General features: G+C 55.9%; 1 protein-coding gene and 1 long non-coding RNA gene across 3 annotated transcripts in view; both read left to right on the top strand.

Moving 5' to 3' along the window:
* Positions 1-21,398, top strand: part of LOC148149685 (SPRY domain-containing protein 3-like) — a 1,210,740-nt gene that overhangs the window by 895,770 nt on the left and 293,572 nt on the right. The window lies entirely within an intron of this gene.
* Positions 5,946-20,483, top strand: LOC148149686 (uncharacterized). The gene is made up of 3 exons (XR_015757564.1): positions 5,946-5,960; positions 17,676-17,739; positions 20,401-20,483. It is a non-coding gene; the product is annotated as an uncharacterized LOC148149686 (long non-coding RNA).

Here is a 21,398-nt window from a genome sequence, read left to right as displayed (position 1 = left end):
GGGTACAGTCGTACACACACTGACTCTCACTAGGGTACAGTCCCTCACACACACTGACTCTCACTGGGATACAGTCCCACACCCAATGACTCTCACTGGGGTACAGTCCCACGCACACTGACTCTCACTGGAGTACAGTCCCACACACACTGACCCTCACTGGGGTACACTCCCACACACACTGACTCTCACTGGGGTACACTCGCCAACACACTGACTCTCACTGGGGTACACTCCCACACACACTGACTCTCACTGGGAGACACTCGCCAACACACTGACTCTCACTGGGGTACAGTCCCACACACACTGACTCTCACTGGGAAACAGTCCCACACACACTGACTCTCACTGGGGTACACTCCCACACACACTGACCCTCACTGGGGTACACTCCCACACACACTGACTTTCACTGGCATACAGTACCACACACACTGACTCACTGGGGTAGAGTCCCACACACACTGACTCTCACTGGGGTACAGTTCCTCACAGACTGACTCTCACTGGGGTACACTCCCACGCACACTGACACTCACTGGGGCACAGTCCCACACACACTGACCCTCACTGGGGTACAGTCCCACACACACTGGCCCTCACTGGGGTACACTCCCACGCACACTGACTCTCACTGGGGTACAGTCGCACACACACAGACTCTCACTGTGGTAAAGTCCCGCACACATTGACTCTCACTGGGGCACAGACCAACACACACTGCCCCTCACAATGGTACTGTCCCACACACACTGAACCTCACTGGGGTACAGTCCCACACACACTGACGCTCTCTTTGGTACACTCCATCACACACTGACGCACACTGGGGGAAACTCCCACACACACTAACCCTCATTGGGATACAGTCCCACACAGACTGACTCTCACTGGGTTACACTCCCACACACACTGACGCTCACTGGGGTACACCCCCACACACACTGACCCTCACTGTGGTACACTCCCACACACGCTGACTCCCACTGGGGTACACTCCCACACACACTGACTCTCACTGGGGTACAGTCGTACACACACTGACTCTCACTAGGGTACAGTCCCTCACACACACTGACTCTCACTGGGATACAGTCCCACACCCAATGACTCTCACTGGGGTACAGTCCCACGCACACTGACTCTCACTGGAGTACAGTCCCACACACACTGACCCTCACTGGGGTACACTCCCACACACACTGACTCTCACTGGGGTACACTCGCCAACACACTGACTCTCACTGGGGTACACTCCCACACACACTGACTCTCACTGGGAGACACTCGCCAACACACTGACTCTCACTGGGGTACAGTCCCACACACACTGACTCTCACTGGGAAACAGTCCCACACACACTGACTCTCACTGGGGTACACTCCCACACACACTGACCCTCACTGGGGTACACTCCCACACACACTGACTTTCACTGGCATACAGTACCACACACACTGACTCACTGGGGTAGAGTCCCACACACACTGACTCTCACTGGGGTACAGTTCCTCACAGACTGACTCTCACTGGGGTACACTCCCACGCACACTGACACTCACTGGGGCACAGTCCCACACACACTGACCCTCACTGGGGTACAGTCCCACACACACTGGCCCTCACTGGGGTACACTCCCACGCACACTGACTCTCACTGGGGTACAGTCGCACACACACAGACTCTCACTGTGGTAAAGTCCCGCACACATTGACTCTCACTGGGGCACAGACCAACACACACTGCTCCTCACAATGGTACAGTCCCACACACACTGAACCTCACTGGGGTACAGTCCCACACACACTGACGCTCTCTTTGGTACACTCCATCACACACTGACGCACACTGGGGGAAACTCCCACACACACTAACTCTCACTGGGATACAGTCCCACACAGACTGACTCTCACTGGGGTACAGTCCCACACCCACTGACTCTCACTGTGGTACACCCCCACACACACTGACCCTCACTGTGGTACACTCCCACACACACTGACTCTCACTGGGGTACAGTCCCACACACACTGAATCTCACTAGGGTACAGTCCCTCACACACACTGACTCTCACTGGGATACAGTCCCACACACAATGACTCTCACTGGGGTACAGTCCCACGCACACTGACTCTCACTTGAGTACAGTCCCACACACACTGACCCTCACTGGGGTACACTCCCACACACACTGACTCTCACTGGGGTACACTCGCCAACACACACTGACCCTCACTGGGGTACACTCCCACACACACTGACTTTCACTGGCATACAGTACCACACACACTGACTCTCACTGGGGTAGAGTCCCACACACACTGACTCTCACTGGGGTACAGATCCTCACAGACTGACTCTCACTGGGGTACACTCCCACGCACACTGACACTCACTGGGGCACAGTCCCACACACACTGACCCTCACTGGGGTACAGTTCCACACACACTGGCCCTCACTGGGGTACACTCCCACGCACACTGACTCTCACTGGGGTACAGTCACACACACACTGAACCTCACTGGGGTACACTCCATCACACACTGACTCACACTGGGGTATACTCCCACACACATTGACTCTCACTGGTGTACACTCCCACACACACTAACCCTCACTGGGATACAGTCCCACACAGACTGACTCTCACTGGGTTACACTCCCACACACACTGACGCTCACTGGGGTACACTCCCACACACACTGACTCTCACTGGGGTACACTCCCACACACACTGACTCTCACTGGGGTACAGTCCCACACACACTGACTCTCACTGGGGTATACTCCCACACACATTGACTCTCACTGGGGTATACTCCCACACACATTGACTCTCACTGGTGTACACTCCCACACACACTGACCCTCACTGGGGTACACTCCCACACACACTGACTCTCACTGGGGTACACTCCCACACACACTGACTCTCACTGGGGTACACTCCCACACACACTGACTCACACTGGGGTATACTCCCACACACATTGACTCTCACTGGTGTACACTCCCACACACACTGACTCTCACTGGGGTACAGTCCCACACACACTGACGCTCTCTTTGGTACACTCCATCACACACTGACTCACACTGGGGTATACTCCCACACACACTGACTCTCACTGGGATACAGTCCCACACAGACTGACTCTCACTGGGTTACACTCCCACATACACTGACTCTCACTGGGGTATACTCCCGCACACACTGACCCTCACTGGGGTATACTCCCACACACACTGACTCTCACTGGGATACAGTCCCACACAGACTGACTCTCACTGGGGTACACTCCCACACATACTGACTCACACTGGGGTGCACTCCCACACACACTGACTCTCACTCGTGTACAGTCCTACACACACTGACCCTCATTGTGGTACACTCCCACATCCACTGCCCCTCAGTGTGGTACACTCCCACACACACTGACTCACACAGGGGTACAGTCACACACACTGACCCTCACTGTGGTACACTCCCACACACACTGACCTTTACTGGGGTACAGTCCCACACACACTGACTCTCACTAGGGTACAGTCCCACAGACACTGACTCTCACTCGTGTACAGTCCCCCACACACTGACTCTCACTGGGGTACGCTCCCACATCCACTGCCCCTCAGTGTGGTACACTCCCACACATACTGACTCACACTGGGGTACAGTTCCACACACGCTGACTCTCACTGTGGTACACTCCCACACACATTGACTTTCACTGGGGTACAGTCCCACACACTGACCCTCACTGGGGTCCAGTCCCACACCCACTGACTCTCACTGGGGTACACTCCCAAACACACTGACCCTCACTGGGGTATACTCCCACACACACTGACCCTCACTGGGGTACACTCCCACACAACCTGACTCTCACTGGGGTACACTCCCACACACACTGACACTCACTCGTGTACAGTCCCACACACACTGACACTCACTCGTGTACACTCCCACATACACTGACCTTTACTGGGGTACAGTCCCACACACACTGACCCTCACTAGGGTGCAGTCCCATACACACTGACTCTCACTGGGGTACACTCCCACACACAATGGCTCTCACTGGTGTACACACCCACACACACTGACCCTCACTGGGGTACACTCCCACACACACTGACTCTCACTGGGGTACACTCCCACACACACTGACTCACACTAGGGTACAGTCAAACCCGCACTGACCCTCACTGGTGTACAGTCCCTCACACACAGACTGTCACTGGGGTACAGTCCCACACACACTGACCCTCACTGGGGTCCAGTCCCCCACACACTGACTCTCACTTGGGTACGCTCCCACATCCACTGCCCCTCAGTGTGGTACACTCCCACACACACTGACTCACACTGAGGTACAGTCACACCCGCACTGACCCTCACTGGTTTACAGTCCCTCACACACAGACTGTCACTGGGGTACAGTCCCACACACTCACTGACTCTCACTGGGGTCCAGTCCCACACACACTGACCCTCACTAGGGTGCAGTCCCATACACACTGACACTCACTGGGGTACACTCCCACACACACTGACTCTCACTGGGGTACACTCCCACACACAATGGCTCTCACTGGTGTACACACCCACACACACTGACCCTCACTGGGGTACAGTCCCACACACACTGACTCTCACTGGGGTACACTCCCACACACACTGACTCACACTAGGGTACAGTCAAACCCGCACTGACCCTCACTGGTGTACAGTCCCTCACACACAGACTGTCACTGGGGTACAGTCCCACACACACTGACCCTCACTGGGGTCCAGTCCCCCACACACTGACTCTCACTTGGGTACGCTCCCACATCCACTGCCCCTCAGTGTGGTACACTCCCACACACACTGACTCACACTGAGGTACAGTCACACCCGCACTGACCCTCACTGGTTTACAGTCCCTCACACACAGACTGTCACTGGGGTACAGTCCCACACACTCACTGACTCTCACTGGGGTCCAGTCCCTCACACACTGACTCTCACTGGGGTACAGTACCACACACACTGACGCACACTGGGATACACTCCCACACTCACTGACTCTCACTGGGGCACAGTACCACACGCACTGACTCTGACTGGGGTACAGTCGCACACACACAGACTGTCACTGGGGTACAGTCCCTCAGACACTGACCCTCACTGGGGTACACTCCCACACACACTGACCTTCACTGGGGGACAGTCCCACACACACTGACTCTCACTGGTGTACACACCCACACACACTGATGCTCACTGGGGTACAGTCCCACACACACTGACTCTCACTGGGGTACACCCCCACACACACTGACCCTCACTGTGGTACACTCCCACACACACTGACTCACACTCGGGTACACTCCCACACACACTGACTCTCACTGGGGTACAGTCATACACACACTGACTCTCACTGGGGCACACTCCCACACATACTGACTCACACTGGGGTGCACTCCCACACACACTGACTCTCACTGGGTTACACAACCACACACACTGACTCTCACTGGGGTACACTCCCACACACACACTGACCCTCACTGGGGTACAGTGCCACACACACTGACTCACACTGGGGTACACTCCCACACACACTGACTCTCACTGGGGTACAGTCGTACACACACTGACTCTCACTGGGGCACACTCCCACACATACTGACTCACACTGGGGTGCACACCCACACACACTGACCCTCACTGGGGTACAGTGCCACACACACTGACTCACACTGGGGTACACTACCACACACACTAGTCCTCACTGGGGTACAGTCCCACACACACTGACTCACACTGGGGTACACTCCCACACACACTGACCCTCACTGGGGTACAGTCCCACACATACTGACTCACACTGGGGTACAGTTCTACACACAATGACTCTCACTGGGGTACACTCCCACACACACTGACTCTCACTGGGGTACACTCCCACACACACAGACTCTCACTGGGGTACAGTCCCTCACACACTGTCCCTCACTGGGGTACACTCCCACACACACTGAACCTCACTGGGGTATACTCCCACACACACTGACCCTCACTGGGGTATACTCCCACACACACTGACCCTCACTGGGGTACAGTCCCACACCCACTGACTCTCACTGTGGTACACTCCCAAACACACTGACTCTCTCTGGGGTACACTCCCACACACCCTGACTCTCACTGGGGTACAGTCCCACACACACTGACTCTCACTGGGGTAGACTCCTACACACACTGACTCTCACTGGGGTACAGGCCCACACACACAGACTCTCACTGAGAAACAGTCCCATATACACTTACTCTCACTGGGGCACACTCCCACACACACTGAACCTCACTGGGGTACACTCACACGCACACTGACTCTCACTGGAGTACAGTCCCACACACACTGACCCTCACTGGGGTACACTCCCACACACACTGACTCTCACTGGGGTACACTCGCCAACATACTGACTCTCACTGGGGTACACTCCCACACACACTGACCCTCACTGGGGTACACTCCCACACACACTGATTTTCACTGGCATACAGTACCACACACACTGACTCTCACTGGGGTAGAGTCCCACACACACTGACTCTCACTGGGGTACAGTTCCTCACAGACTGACTCTCACTGGGGTACACTCCCACGCACACTGACTCTCACTGGGGTACAGTCGCACACACACAGACTCTCACTGTGGTAATGTCCCACACACAGTGACTCTCACTGGGGCACAGACCAACACACACTGCCCCTCACAATGGTACAGTCACACACACACTGACCCTCACTGGTGTACACTCCCACACACACTAACCCTCACTGGGATACAGTCCCACACAGACTGACTCTCACTGGGTTACACTCCCACACACACTGACGCTCACTGGGGTACACTCCCACACACACTGACTCTCACTGGGGTACACTCCCAGGCACACTGACTCTCACTGGGTTACACTCCCACACACACTGACTCTCACTGGGATGCAGTCCCACACAGACTGACTCTCACAGGGTTACACTCCCACCCACACTGACTCTCACTGGGGTACACTCCCACACACACTGACTCTCACTGGGTAACAGTTCCACACACACTGACTCTCACTGGGGTACAGTCCCACACACACTGACGCTCTCTTTGGGACACTCCCACACATACTGACTCACACTGGGGTGCACTCCCACACACACAGATTCTCACTGAGAAACAGTCCCACAGACACTGACTCTCACTGGGGTACAGTCCCACACACACTGACTCTCACTGGGGTACACTCCCACACACCCTGACTCTCACTGGGGTACAGTCCCACTAACACTGACTCTCACTGTGGTACACTCCCAAACACACTAACCCTCTATGGGGTACACTCCCACACACCCTGACTCTCAATGTGGTACACTCCCACACACACTGACCTTTACTGGGGCACAGTCCCACACACATTGACTTTCACTGGGGTACAGTCCCACACACTCACCCTCACTGGGGTACAGTCCCACACACACTGACTCTCACTGGGGTACACTCCCAAACACACTGACCCTCTCTGGGGTACACTCCCACACACACTGACTCTCACTGGGGTACACTCCCACACACACTGACTTTCACTGGGGCACAGTCCCACACACACTGACTCTCACTGGGGTACAGTCCCACACACACTGACACTCACTCTTGGACAGTCCCACACACACTGACCCTCACTGGGGTACAGTCCCACACACACTGACACTCACTCGTGTACACTCCCACGTACACTGACCTTTACTGGGGTACAGTCCCACATACACTGACACTCACTCGTGTACAGTCCCACACACACTGACCTTTACTGGGGTACAGTCCCACACACACTGACCCTCACTAGGGTGCAGTCCCATACACACTGACACTCACTGGGGTACACTCCCACACACACTGACCCTCACTGGGGTACACTCCCACACACAATGGCTCTCACTGGTGTACACACCCACACACACTGACCCTCACTGGGGTACCCTCCCACACACACTGACTCACACTGGGGTACACTCCGACACACACTGACCCTCACTGGGGTACAGTCCCCCACACACTAACTCTCACTGGGGTACGCTCCCACATCCACTGCCCCTCAGTGTGGTAAACTCCCACACACACTGACTCACACTAGTGTACAGTCAAACCCGCACTGACCCTCACTGGTGTACAGTCCCTCACACACAGACTGTCACTGGGGTACAGTCCCACACACACTGACTCTCACTGGGGTACAGTCCCACACACTGACTCTCACTGGGGTACAGCCTCCACACACACTGACTCTCACTGGGGTACACTCCCACACACACTGACTCTCACTGGGGTACAGTCCCCCACACACTGACTCTCACTTGGGTACGCTCCCACATCCACTGCCCCTCAGTGTGGTACACTCCCACACACACTGACTCACACTGAGGTACAGTCACACCCGCACTGACCCTCACTGGTTTACAGTCCCTCACACACAGACCCTCACTGGGGTACAGTCCCTCACACACTGACTCTCACTGTGGTACAGTACCACACACACTGACGCACACTGGGATACACTCCCACACTCACTGACTCTCACTGGGGCACAGTACCACACGCACTGACTCTGACAGGGGTACAGTCGCACACACACAGACTGACACTGGGGTACAGTCCCACACACACTGACTCTCATTGGAATACATTCCCCCACACACTGACCGTCACTGGGGTACAGTCCCACACACACTGACTCTCACTGGGGTACAGTCCCCCACACACCGACTCTCACTGGGGTACACTCCCGCACACACTGACTCTCACTGGGGTACAGTCACACCCGCACTTACCCTCACTGAGGTACAGTCCCTCACACACGGACTCTGACTGTGCTACAGTCCCACACTCTCACTGATCCTCACTGGGGTACAGTCCCTCACACACGGACTCTCACTGGGGTACAGTATCACACACACTGACGCTCACTGGGGTACACTCCCCCACTCACTGTCTCTCACTGGGGCACAGTACCACACGCACTGACTCTCACTGGGGTACAGTTGCACACACACAGACTGTCACTGGGGTACAGTCCCTCACACACTGACCCTCACTGGGATACAGTCCCACACACACTGACTTTCACTGGGGTACATCCCACACACACTAACTCTCACTGGGGTACAGTCCTACACACACTGACTCTCACTGGGGTACAGTCCCACACACACTAACTCTCACTGGGGTACAGTCCCACACACACTGACTCTCACTGGCGTACAGACCAACACACAGTGGCCCTCACTGTGGCACAGTCCTACACACACTGACACTCTCTGGGGTGCAGTCCCACACACACTGACTCTCACTGGGGTACACTCCCAGGCACACTGACTCTCACTGGGGAACACTCCCACACACACTGACTCTCACTGGGGTACAGTCCCACACAAACTGACCCTCACTGGTGTACACTCCCACACACCCTGACTCTCACTGGGGTACACTCCCACACACACTGACTCTCACTGGGTACAGTCCTACACACACCGACTCTCACTGGGGTACACTCTCACACACACTAACTCTCACTGGGGTACAGTCCCAAACACACTGACTCTCACTGGGGTACACTCCCACACGCACTGACCCTCACTGGGGTACACTCCCACACACACTGACCCTCACTGGGGTACAGTCCCACACACACTGACCCTCACTGGGGTACACCCCCACACACACTGACCTTCACTGGGGTACAGTCCCACACACACTGACTCTCACTGGGGTACATTCCCTCACACACAGACCCTCACTGGGGTACAGCTCAAACACACACTGACCCTCACTGGGGTACAGTCCCTCACACACTGACTCTCACTGGGGTACAGTCGCGCACACACAGACTCTCACTGGGGTACAATCCCACACAGACTGACTCTCACTGGGGTACAGTCCCACACACACTGACTCTCACTGGGGTACAGTCCCTCACACACTGACCCTCACTGGGGTACATTCCCACACACACTGACTTTCACTGGGGTATACTCCCACACACACTGACTCTCACTGGGGTACAGTCCCACACACCCGGACCCTCACTGGGGTACACTCCCACACACACTGACCCTCACTGGGTTACACTCCCACACACACTAACTCTCACTGGGGTACATCCCACACACACAGACTCTCACTGGGGTACAATCCCACACAGACTGACTCTCACTGGGGTACAGTGCCACACACACTGACTCTCACTGGGGTACAATCCCACACACACAGACTCTCACTGGGGTACAATCCCACACAGACTGACTCTCACTGGGGTACAGTCCCACACACACTGACCCTCACTTGTGTACACCCCCACACACACTGACCTTCACTGGGGTACAGTCCCACACACACTGACTCTCACTGGGGTACATTCCCTCACACACAGACCCTCACTGGGGTACAGCTCAAACACACACTAACTCTCACTGGGGTACAGTCCTACACACACTGACTCTCACTGGGGTACAGTCCCACACACACTAACTCTCACTGGGGTACAGTCCCACACACACTGACTCTCACTGGCGTACAGACCAACACACAGTGGCCCTCACTGTGGCACAGTCCTACACACACTGACACTCTCTGGGGTACAGTCCCACACACACTGACTCTCACTGGGGTACACTCCCAGGCACACTGACTCACACTGGGGTACACTCCCACACACACTGACTCTCACTGGGGAACACTCCCACACACACTGACTCTCACTGGGGTACAGTCCCACACAAACTGACCCTCACTGGTGTACACTTCCACACACCCTGACTCTCACTGGGGTACACTCCCACACACACTGACTCTCACTGGGTACAGTCCTACACACACCGACTCTCACTGGGGTACAGTCCCACACACACTGACTCTCACTGGGGTACACTCCCACACGCACTGACCCTCACTGGGGTACACTCCCACACACACTGACCCTCACTGGGGTACAGTCCCACACACACTGACCCTCACTGGGGTACACCCCCACACACACTGACCTTCACTGGGGTACAGTCCCACACACACTGACTCTCACTGGGGTACATTCCCTCACACACAGACCCTCACTGGGGTACAGCTCAAACACACACTGACCCTCACTGGGGTACAGTCCCACACACACTGACTCTCACTGGGGTACAGTCCCACACACACTGACTCTCACTGGGGTACAGTCCCTCACACACTGACCCTCACTGGGGTACAGTCCCACACACACTGACTCTCACTGGGGTACAGTCCCTCACACACTGACCCTCACTGGGGTACAGTCCCACACACACTGACTCTCACTGGGGTACACTCCCACACACACTGACCCTCACTGGGGTACAGTCCCACACACACCGACTCTTACTGGGGTACAGTCGCGCACACACAGACTCTCACTGGGGTACAATCCCACACAGACTGACTCTCACTGGGGTACATTCCCACACACACTGACTTTCACTGGGGTACACTCCCACACACACTGACTCTCACTGGGGTACAGTCCCACACACCCGGACCCTCACTGGGGTACACTCCCACACACACTGACCCTCACTGGGTTACACTCCCACACACACTAACTCTCACTGGGGTACATCCCACACACACAGACTCTCACTGGGGTACAATCCCACACAGACTGACTCTCACTGGTGTACAGTCCCACACACACTGACTCTCACTGGGGTACAATCCCACACACACAGACTCTCACTGGGGTACAATCCCACACAGACTGACTCTCACTGGGGTACAGTCCCACACACACTGACTCTCACTGGGGTACAGTCCCTCACACACTGACCCTCACTGGGATACACTCCCACACACACTGACTTTCACTGGGGTACATCCCACACACACTAACTCTCACTGGGGTACAGTCCTACACACACTAACTCTCACTGGGGTACAGTCCCACACACACTGACTCTCACTGGCGTACAGCCCAACACACAGTGGCCCTCACTGTGGCACAGTCCTACACACACTGACACTCTCTGGGGTACAGTCCCACACACACTGACTCTCACTGGGGTACACTCCCAGGCACACTGACTCACACTGGGGTACACTCCCACACACACTGACTCTCACTGGGGAACACCCCCACACACACTGACTCTCACTGGGGTACACTCCCACACACACTGACTCTCACTGGGTACAGTCCTACACACACCGACTCTCACTGGGGTACACTCTCACACACACTAACTCTCACTGGGGTACAGTCCCACACACACTGACTCTCACTGGGGTACACTCCCACACGCACTGACCCTCACTGTGGTACACTCCCACACACACTCCCTCACTGGGGTACAGTCCCACGCACACTGACCCTCACTGGGTTACACCCCCACACACACTGACCTTCACTGGGGTACAGTCCCACACACACTGACTCTCACTGGGGTACATTCCCTCACACACAGACCCTCACTGGGGTACAGCTCAAACACACACTGACCCTCACTGGGGTACAGTCCCACACACACTGACTCTCACTGGGGTACATTCCCACACACACTGACTCTTACTGGGGTACACTCCCACACACCCAGACTCTCACTGGGGTACACTCCCACACACACTGACTCTCACTGGGTACAGTCCTACACACACCGACTCTCACTGGGGTACACTCTCACACACACTAACTCTCACTGGGGTACAGTCCCACACACACTGACTCTCACTGGGGTACAATCCCACACGCACTGACCCTCACTGGGGTACACGCCCACACACACTGACCCTCACTGGGGTACAGTCCCACACACACTGACCCTCACTGGGGTACACCCCCACACACACTGACCTTCACTGGGGTACAGTCCCACACACACTGACTCTCACTGGGGTACATTCCCCGACACACAGACCCTCACTGGGGTACAGCTCAAACACACACTGACCCTCACTGGGGTACAGTCCCACACACACTGACTCTCACTGGGGTACAGTCCCACACACACTGACTCTTACTGGGGTACAGTCACGCACACACAGACTCTCACTGGGGTACAATCCCACACAGACTGACTCTCACTGGGGTACAGTCCCACACACACTGACTCTCACTGGGGTACAGTCCCTCACACACTGACCCTCACTGGGGTACATTCCCACACACACTGACTCTCACTGGGGTACAGTCCCTCACACACTGATCCTCACTGGTGTACAGTCCCCCCCACACTCAGACTCTCACTGGGGTACAGTCCAAAACACACTGACTCTCACTGGGGTGCAGTCCCACACACACTGACCCTCACTGGGGTACAGTCCCCCCCACACACAGACTCTCAATGGGGTACAGTCCCACACACACTGATTCTCAATGAGGTACTCTCCCACACACACAGACTCTCACTGAGGTACACTCCCACACACACTGACTCTCACTGGGGTATAGTCCCCCCCACACACAGACTCTCACTGGGGTACAGTCCCACACACACTGATTCTCACTGAGGTACACTCCCACACACACTGACTCTCACTGGGGTACAGTCCCACACACACTGACTCTCACTGGGGTACAGTCCCACACACACTGACTCTCACTGGGGTACAGTCCCACACACACTGACTCTCACTGGGGTACACTCCCACACACACTGACTCTCACTGGGGTACAGTCCCACACACACTGACTCTCACTGGGGTACAGTCCCACACACACTGACTCTCACTGGGGTACAGTCCCACACACACTGACTCTCACTGGGGTACACTCCCACACGCACTGACTCTCACTGGGGTACACTCCCACACACACTGACCCTCACTGGGGTACAGTCCCACACACACTGACCCTCACTGGGGTACACCCCCACACACACTGACCTTCACTGGGGTACAGTCCCACACACACTGACTCTCACTGGGGTACATTCCCTCACACACAGACCCTCACTGGGGTACAGCTCAAACACACACTGACCCTCACTGGGGTACAGTCCCACACACACAGACTCTCACTGGGGTACATCCCACACACACAGACTCTCACTGGGGTACAATCCCACACAGACTGACTCTCACTGGGGTACAATCCCACACACACAGACTCTCACTGGGGTACAATCCCACACAGACTGACTCTCACTGGGGTACAGTCCCACACACACTGACTCTCACTGGGGTACAGTCCCTCACACACTGACCCTCACTGGGATACACTCCCACACACACTAACTCTCACTGGGGTACAGTCCCACACACACTAACTCTCACTGGGGTACAGTCCCACACACACTGACTCTCACTGGGGTACAGTCCCTCACACACTGACCCACACTGGGGTACATTCCCACACACACAGACTCTCACTGGGGTACAATCCCACACACACTGACTCTCACTGGGGTACAATCCCACACACACAGACTCTCACTGGGGTACAATCCCACACAGACTGACTCTCACTGGGGTACAGTCCCACACACACTGACTCTCACTGGGGTACAGTCCCTCACACACTGACCCTCACTGGGATACACTCCCACACACACTAACTCTCACTGGGGTACAGTCCCACACACACTAACTCTCACTGGGGTACAGTCCCACACACACTGACTCTCACTGGGGTACAGTCCCTCACACACTGACCCACACTGGGGTACATTCCCACACACACTGACTTTCACTGGGGTACACTCCCACACACACTGACTCTCACTGGGGTACAGTCCCACACACCCGGACCCTCACTGGGGTACACTCCCACACACACTGACCCTCACTGGGTTACACTCCCACACACACTCACTCTCACTGGGGTACATCCCACACACACTGACTCTCACTGGGGTACACTCCCACACGCACTGACCCTCACTGGGGTACACTCCCACACACACTGACCCTCACTGGGGTACAGTCCCACACACACTGACCCTCACTGGGGTACACCCCCACACACACTGACCTTCACTGGGGTACAGTCCCACACACACTGACTCTCACTGGGGTACATTCCCTCACACACAGACCCTCACTGGGGTACAGCTCAAACACACACTAACTCTCACTGGGGTACAGTCCTACACACACTGACCCTCACTGGGGTACAGTCCCGCACACACTAACTCTCACTGGGGTACAGTCCCACACACACTGACTCTCACTGGCGTACAGACCAACACACAGTGGCCCTCACTGTGGCACAGTCCTACACACACTGACACTCTCTGGGGTACAGTCCCACACACACTGACTCTCACTGGGGTACACTCCCAGGCACACTGACTCACACTGGGGTACACTCCCACACACACTGACTCTCACTGTGGTACACTCCCACACACACTGACTCTCACTGGGGTACAGTCCCACACAAACTGACCCTCACTGGTGTACACTCCCACACACCCTAACTCTCACTGGGGTACACTCCCACACACACTGACTCTCACTGGGTACAGTCCTACACACACCGACTCTCACTGGGGTACACTCTCACACACACTAACTCTCACTGGGGTACAGTCCCACACACACTGACCCTCACTGGGGTACAGTCCCACACACACTGACCCTCACTGGGGTACACTCCCACACACACTGACCTTCACTGGGGTACAGTCCCACACACACTGACTCTCACTGGGGTACATTCCCTCACACACAGACCCTCACTGGGGTACAGCTCAAACACACACTGACCCTCACTGGGGTACAGTCCCACATACACTGACTCTCACTGGGGTACAGTCCCACACACACTGACTCTCACTGGGGTACAGTCCCTCACACACTGACCCTCACTGGGGTACATTCCCACACACACTGACTTTCACTGGGGTACACTCCCACACACACTGACTCTCACTGGGGTACAGTCCCACACACCCGGACCCTCACTGGGGTACACTCCCACACACACTGACCCTCACTGGGTTACACTCCCACACACACTAACTCTCACTGGGGTACATCCCACACACACAGATTCTCACTGGGGTACAATCCCACACAGACTGACTCTCACTGGGGTACAGTCCCACACACATTGACTCTCACTGGGGTACAATCCCACACACACAGACTCTCACTGGGGTACAATCCCACACAGACTGACACTCACTGGGGTACAGTCCCACACACACTGACTCTCACTGGGGTACAGTCCCTCACACACTGACCCTCACTGGGATACACTCCCACACACACTGACTTTCACTGGGGTACATCCCACACACACTAACTCTCACTGGGGTACAGTCCCACACACACTAACTCTCACTGGGGTACAGTCCCACACACACTGACTCTCACTGGCTTACAGACCAACACACAGTGGCCCTCACTGTGGCACAGTCCTACACACACTGACACTCTCTGGGGTACAGTCCCACACACACTGACTCTCACTGGGGTACACTCCCAGGCACACTGACTCACACTGGGGTACACTCCCACACACACTGACTCTCACTGGGGAACACTCCCACACACACTGACTCTCACTGGGGTACACTCCCACACACACTGACTCTCACTGGGTACAGTCCTACACACACCGACTCTCACTGGGGTACACTCTCACACACACTAACTCTCACTGGGGTACAGTCCCACACACACTGACTCTCACTGGGGTACACTCCCACACGCACTGACCCTCACTGGGGTACACTCCCACACACACTGACCCTCACTGGGGTACAGTCCCACGCACACTGACCCTCACTGGGGTACACCCCCACACACACTGACCTTCACTGGGGTACAGTCCCACACACACTGACTCTCACTGGGGTACATTCCCTCACACACAGACCCTCACTGGGGTACAGCTCAAACACACACTGACTCTCACTGGGGTACAGTCCCACACACACTGACTCTCACTGGGGTACAGTCCCACACACACTGACTCTTACTGCGGTACACTCCCACACACCCAGACTCTCACTGGGGTACACTCCCACACGCACTGACCCTCACTGGGGTACACGCCCACACACACTGACCCTCACTGGGGTACAGTCCCACACACACTGACCCTCACTGGGATACACCCCCACACACACTGACCTTCACTGGGGTACAGTCCCACACACAATTACTCTCACTGGGGTACATTCCCCGACACACAGACCCTCACTGGGGTACAGCTCAAACACACACTGACCCTCACTGGGGTACAGTCCCACACACACTGACTCTCACTGGGGTACAGTCCCACACACACTGACTCTTACTGGGGTACAGTCACGCACACACAGACTCTCACTGGGGTACAATCCCACACACACTGACTCTCACTGGGGTACAGTCCCACACACACTGACTCTCACTGGGGTACAGTCCCTCACACACTGACCCTCACTGGGGTACATTCCCACACACACTGACTCTCACTGGGGTACAGTCCCTCACACACTGATCCTCACTGGGTTACAGTCCCCCCCACACTCAGACTCTCACTGGGGTACAGTCCCAAACACACTGACTCTCACTGGGGTGCAGTCCCACACACACTGACCCTCACTGGGGTACAGTCCCCCCCACACACAGACTCTCACTGGGGTACAGTCCCACACACACTGATTCTCACTGAGGTACACTCCCACACACACAGACTCTCACTGGGGTACACTCCCACACACACTGACTCTCACTGGGGTATAGTCCCCCCCACACACAGACTCTCACTGGGGTACAGTCCCACACACACTGATTCTCACTGAGGTACACTCCCACACACACTGACTCTCACTGGGGTACAGTCCCACACACACTGACTCTCACTGAGATACACTCCCACACACACTGACTCTCACTGGGGTACAGTCCCACACACACTGACTCTCACTGGGGTACACTCCCACACACACTGACTCTCACTCGGGTACAGTCCCACACACACTGACTCTCACTGGGGTACAGTCCCACACACACTGACTCTCACTGGGGTACACTCCCACACGCACTGACTCTCACTGGGGTACACTCCCACACACACTGACCCTCACTGGGGTACACTCCCACACACACTGACCTTCACTGGGGTACAGTCCCACACACACTGACTCTCACTGGGGTACATTCCCTCACACACAGACCCTCACTGGGGTACAGCTCAAACACACACTGACCCTCACTGGGGTACAGTCCCACATACACTGACTCTCACTGGGGTACAGTCCCACACACACTGACTCTCACTGGGGTACAGTCCCTCACACACTGACCCTCACTGGGGTACATTCCCACACACACTGACTTTCACTGGGGTACACTCCCACACACACTGACACTCACTGGGGTACAGTCCCACACACCCGGACCCTCACTGGGGTACACTCCCACACACACTGACCCTCACTGGGTTACACTCCCACACACACTAACTCTCACTGGGGTACATCCCACACACACAGACTCTCACTGGGGTACAATCCCACACAGACTGACTCTCACTGGGGTACAGTCCCACACACATTGACTCTCACTGGGGTACAATCCCACACACACAGACTCTCACTGGGGTACAACCCCACACAGACTGACACTCACTGGGGTACAGTCCCACACACACTGACTCTCACTGGGGTACAGTCCCTCACACACTGACCCTCACTGGGATACACTCCCACACACACTGACTTTCACTGGGGTACATCCCACACACACTAACTCTCACTGGGGTACAGTCCCACACACACTAACTCTCACTGGGGTACAGTCCCACACACACTGACTCTCACTGGCTTACAGACCAACACACAGTGGCCCTCACTGTGGCACAGTCCTACACACACTGACACTCTCTGGGGTACAGTCCCACACACACTGACTCTCACTGGGGTACACTCCCAGGCACACTGACTCACACTGGGGTACACTCCCACACACACTGACTCTCACTGGGGAACACTCCCACACACACTGACTCTCACTGGGGTACACTCCCACACACACTGACTCTCACTGGGTACAGTCCGACACACACCGACTCTCACTGGGGTACACTCTCACACACACTAACTCTCACTGGGGTACAGTCCCACACACACTGACTCTCACTGGGGTACACTCCCACACGCACTGACCCTCACTGGGGTACACTCCCACACACACTGACCCTCACTGGGGTACAGTCCCACGCACACTGACCCTCACTGGGGTACACCCCCACACACACTGACCTTCACTGGGGTACAGTCCCACACACACTGACTCTCACTGGGGTACATTCCCACACACACTGACTCTCACTGGGGTACAGCTCAAACACACACTGACTCTCACTGGGGTACAGTCCCACACACACTGACTCTCACTGGGGTACACTCCCACACACACTGACTCTCACTGGGTACAGTCCTACACACACCGACTCTCACTGGGGTACACTCTCACACACACTAACTCTCACTGGGGTACAGTCCCACACACACTGACTCTCAATGGGGTACACTCCCACACGCACTGACCCTCACTGGGGTACAGCTCAAACACACACTGACTCTCACTGGGGTACAGTCCCACACACACTGACTCTCACTGGGGTACACTCCCACACACACTGACTCTCACTGGGTACAGTCCTACACACACCGACTCTCACTGGGGTACACTCTCACACACACTAACTCTCACTGGGGTACAGTCCCACACACACTGACTCTCAATGGGGTACACTCCCACACGCACTGACCCTCACTGGGGTACACGCCCACACACACTGACCCTCACTGGGGTACAGTCCCACACACACTGACCCTCACTGGGGTACACCCCCACACACACTGACCTTCACTGGGGTACAGTCCCACACACAATTACTCTCACTGGGGTACATTCCCCGACACACAGACCCTCACTGGGGTACAGCTCAAACACACACTGACCCTCACTGGGGTACAGTCCCACACACACTGACTCTCACTGGGGTACAGTCCCACACACACTGACTCTTACTGGGGTACAGTCACGCACACACAGACTCTCACTGGGGTACAATCCCACGCAGACTGACTCTCACTGGGGTACAGTCCCACACACACTGACTCTCACTGGGGTACAGTCCCTCACACACTGACCCTCACTGGGGTACATTCCCACACACACTGACTCTCACTGGGGTACAGTCCCTCACACACTGATCCTCACTGGGGTACAGTCCCCCCCACACTCAGACTCTCACTGGGGTACAGTCCCAAACACACTGACTCTCACTGGGGTGCAGTCCCACACACACTGACCCTCACTGGGGTACAGTCCCCCCCACACACAGACTCTCACTGGGGTACAGTCCCACACACACTGATTCTCACTGAGGTACACTCCCACACACACAGACTCTCACTGGGGTACACTCCCACACACACTGACTCTCACTGGGGTATAGTCCCCCCCACACACAGACTCTCACTGGTGTACAGTCCCACACACACTGATTCTCACTGAGGTACACTCCCACACACACTGACTCTCACTGGGGTACAGTCCCACACACACTGACTCTCACTGAGATACACTCCCACACACACTGACTCTCACTGGGGTACAGTCCCACACACACTGACTCTCACTGGGGTACACTCCCACACACACTGACTCTCACTCGGGTACAGTCCCACACACACTGACTCTCACTGGGGTACAGTCCCACACACACTGACTCTCACTGGGGTACACTCCCACACGCACTGACTCTCACTGGGGTACACTCCCATACACACTGACCCTCACTGGGGTACACTCCCACACACACTGACCCTCACTGGGGTACACCCCCACACACACTGACCTTCACTGGGGTACAGTCCCACACACACTGACTCTCACTGGGGTACATTCCCTCACACACAGACCCTCACTGGGGTACAGCTCAAACACACACTGACCCTCACTGGGGTACAGTCCCACACACACTGACTCTCACTGGGGTACAGTCCCACACACACTGACTCTTACTGGGGTACACTCCCACATACCCAGACTCTCACTGGGGTACACTCCCACACACACTGACTCTCACTGGGTACAGTCCTACACACACCGACTCTCACTGGGGTACACTCTCACACACACTAACTCTCACTGGGGTACAGTCCCACACACACTGACTCTCACTGGGGTACACTCCCACACGCACTGACCCTCACTGGGGTACACTCCCACACACACTGACCCTCACTGGGGTACAGTCCCACACACACTGACCCTCACTGGTGTACACCCCCACACACACTGACCTTCACTGGGGTACAGTCCCACACACACTGACTCTCACTGGGGTACATTCCCCGACACACAGACCCTCACTGGGGTAC

The sequence above is a fragment of the Chiloscyllium plagiosum genome, unplaced genomic scaffold, assembly GCF_037043375.1.
Source record: "Chiloscyllium plagiosum isolate Xiang-an unplaced genomic scaffold, Cpla_swu_hap1 HiC_scaffold_7, whole genome shotgun sequence".
Classification (NCBI taxonomy): domain Eukaryota; kingdom Metazoa; phylum Chordata; class Chondrichthyes; order Orectolobiformes; family Hemiscylliidae; genus Chiloscyllium; species Chiloscyllium plagiosum.
The sequence above is the reverse complement of the archived record's forward strand: the minus strand, read 5'-3'. Positions and strand labels throughout refer to the sequence as shown.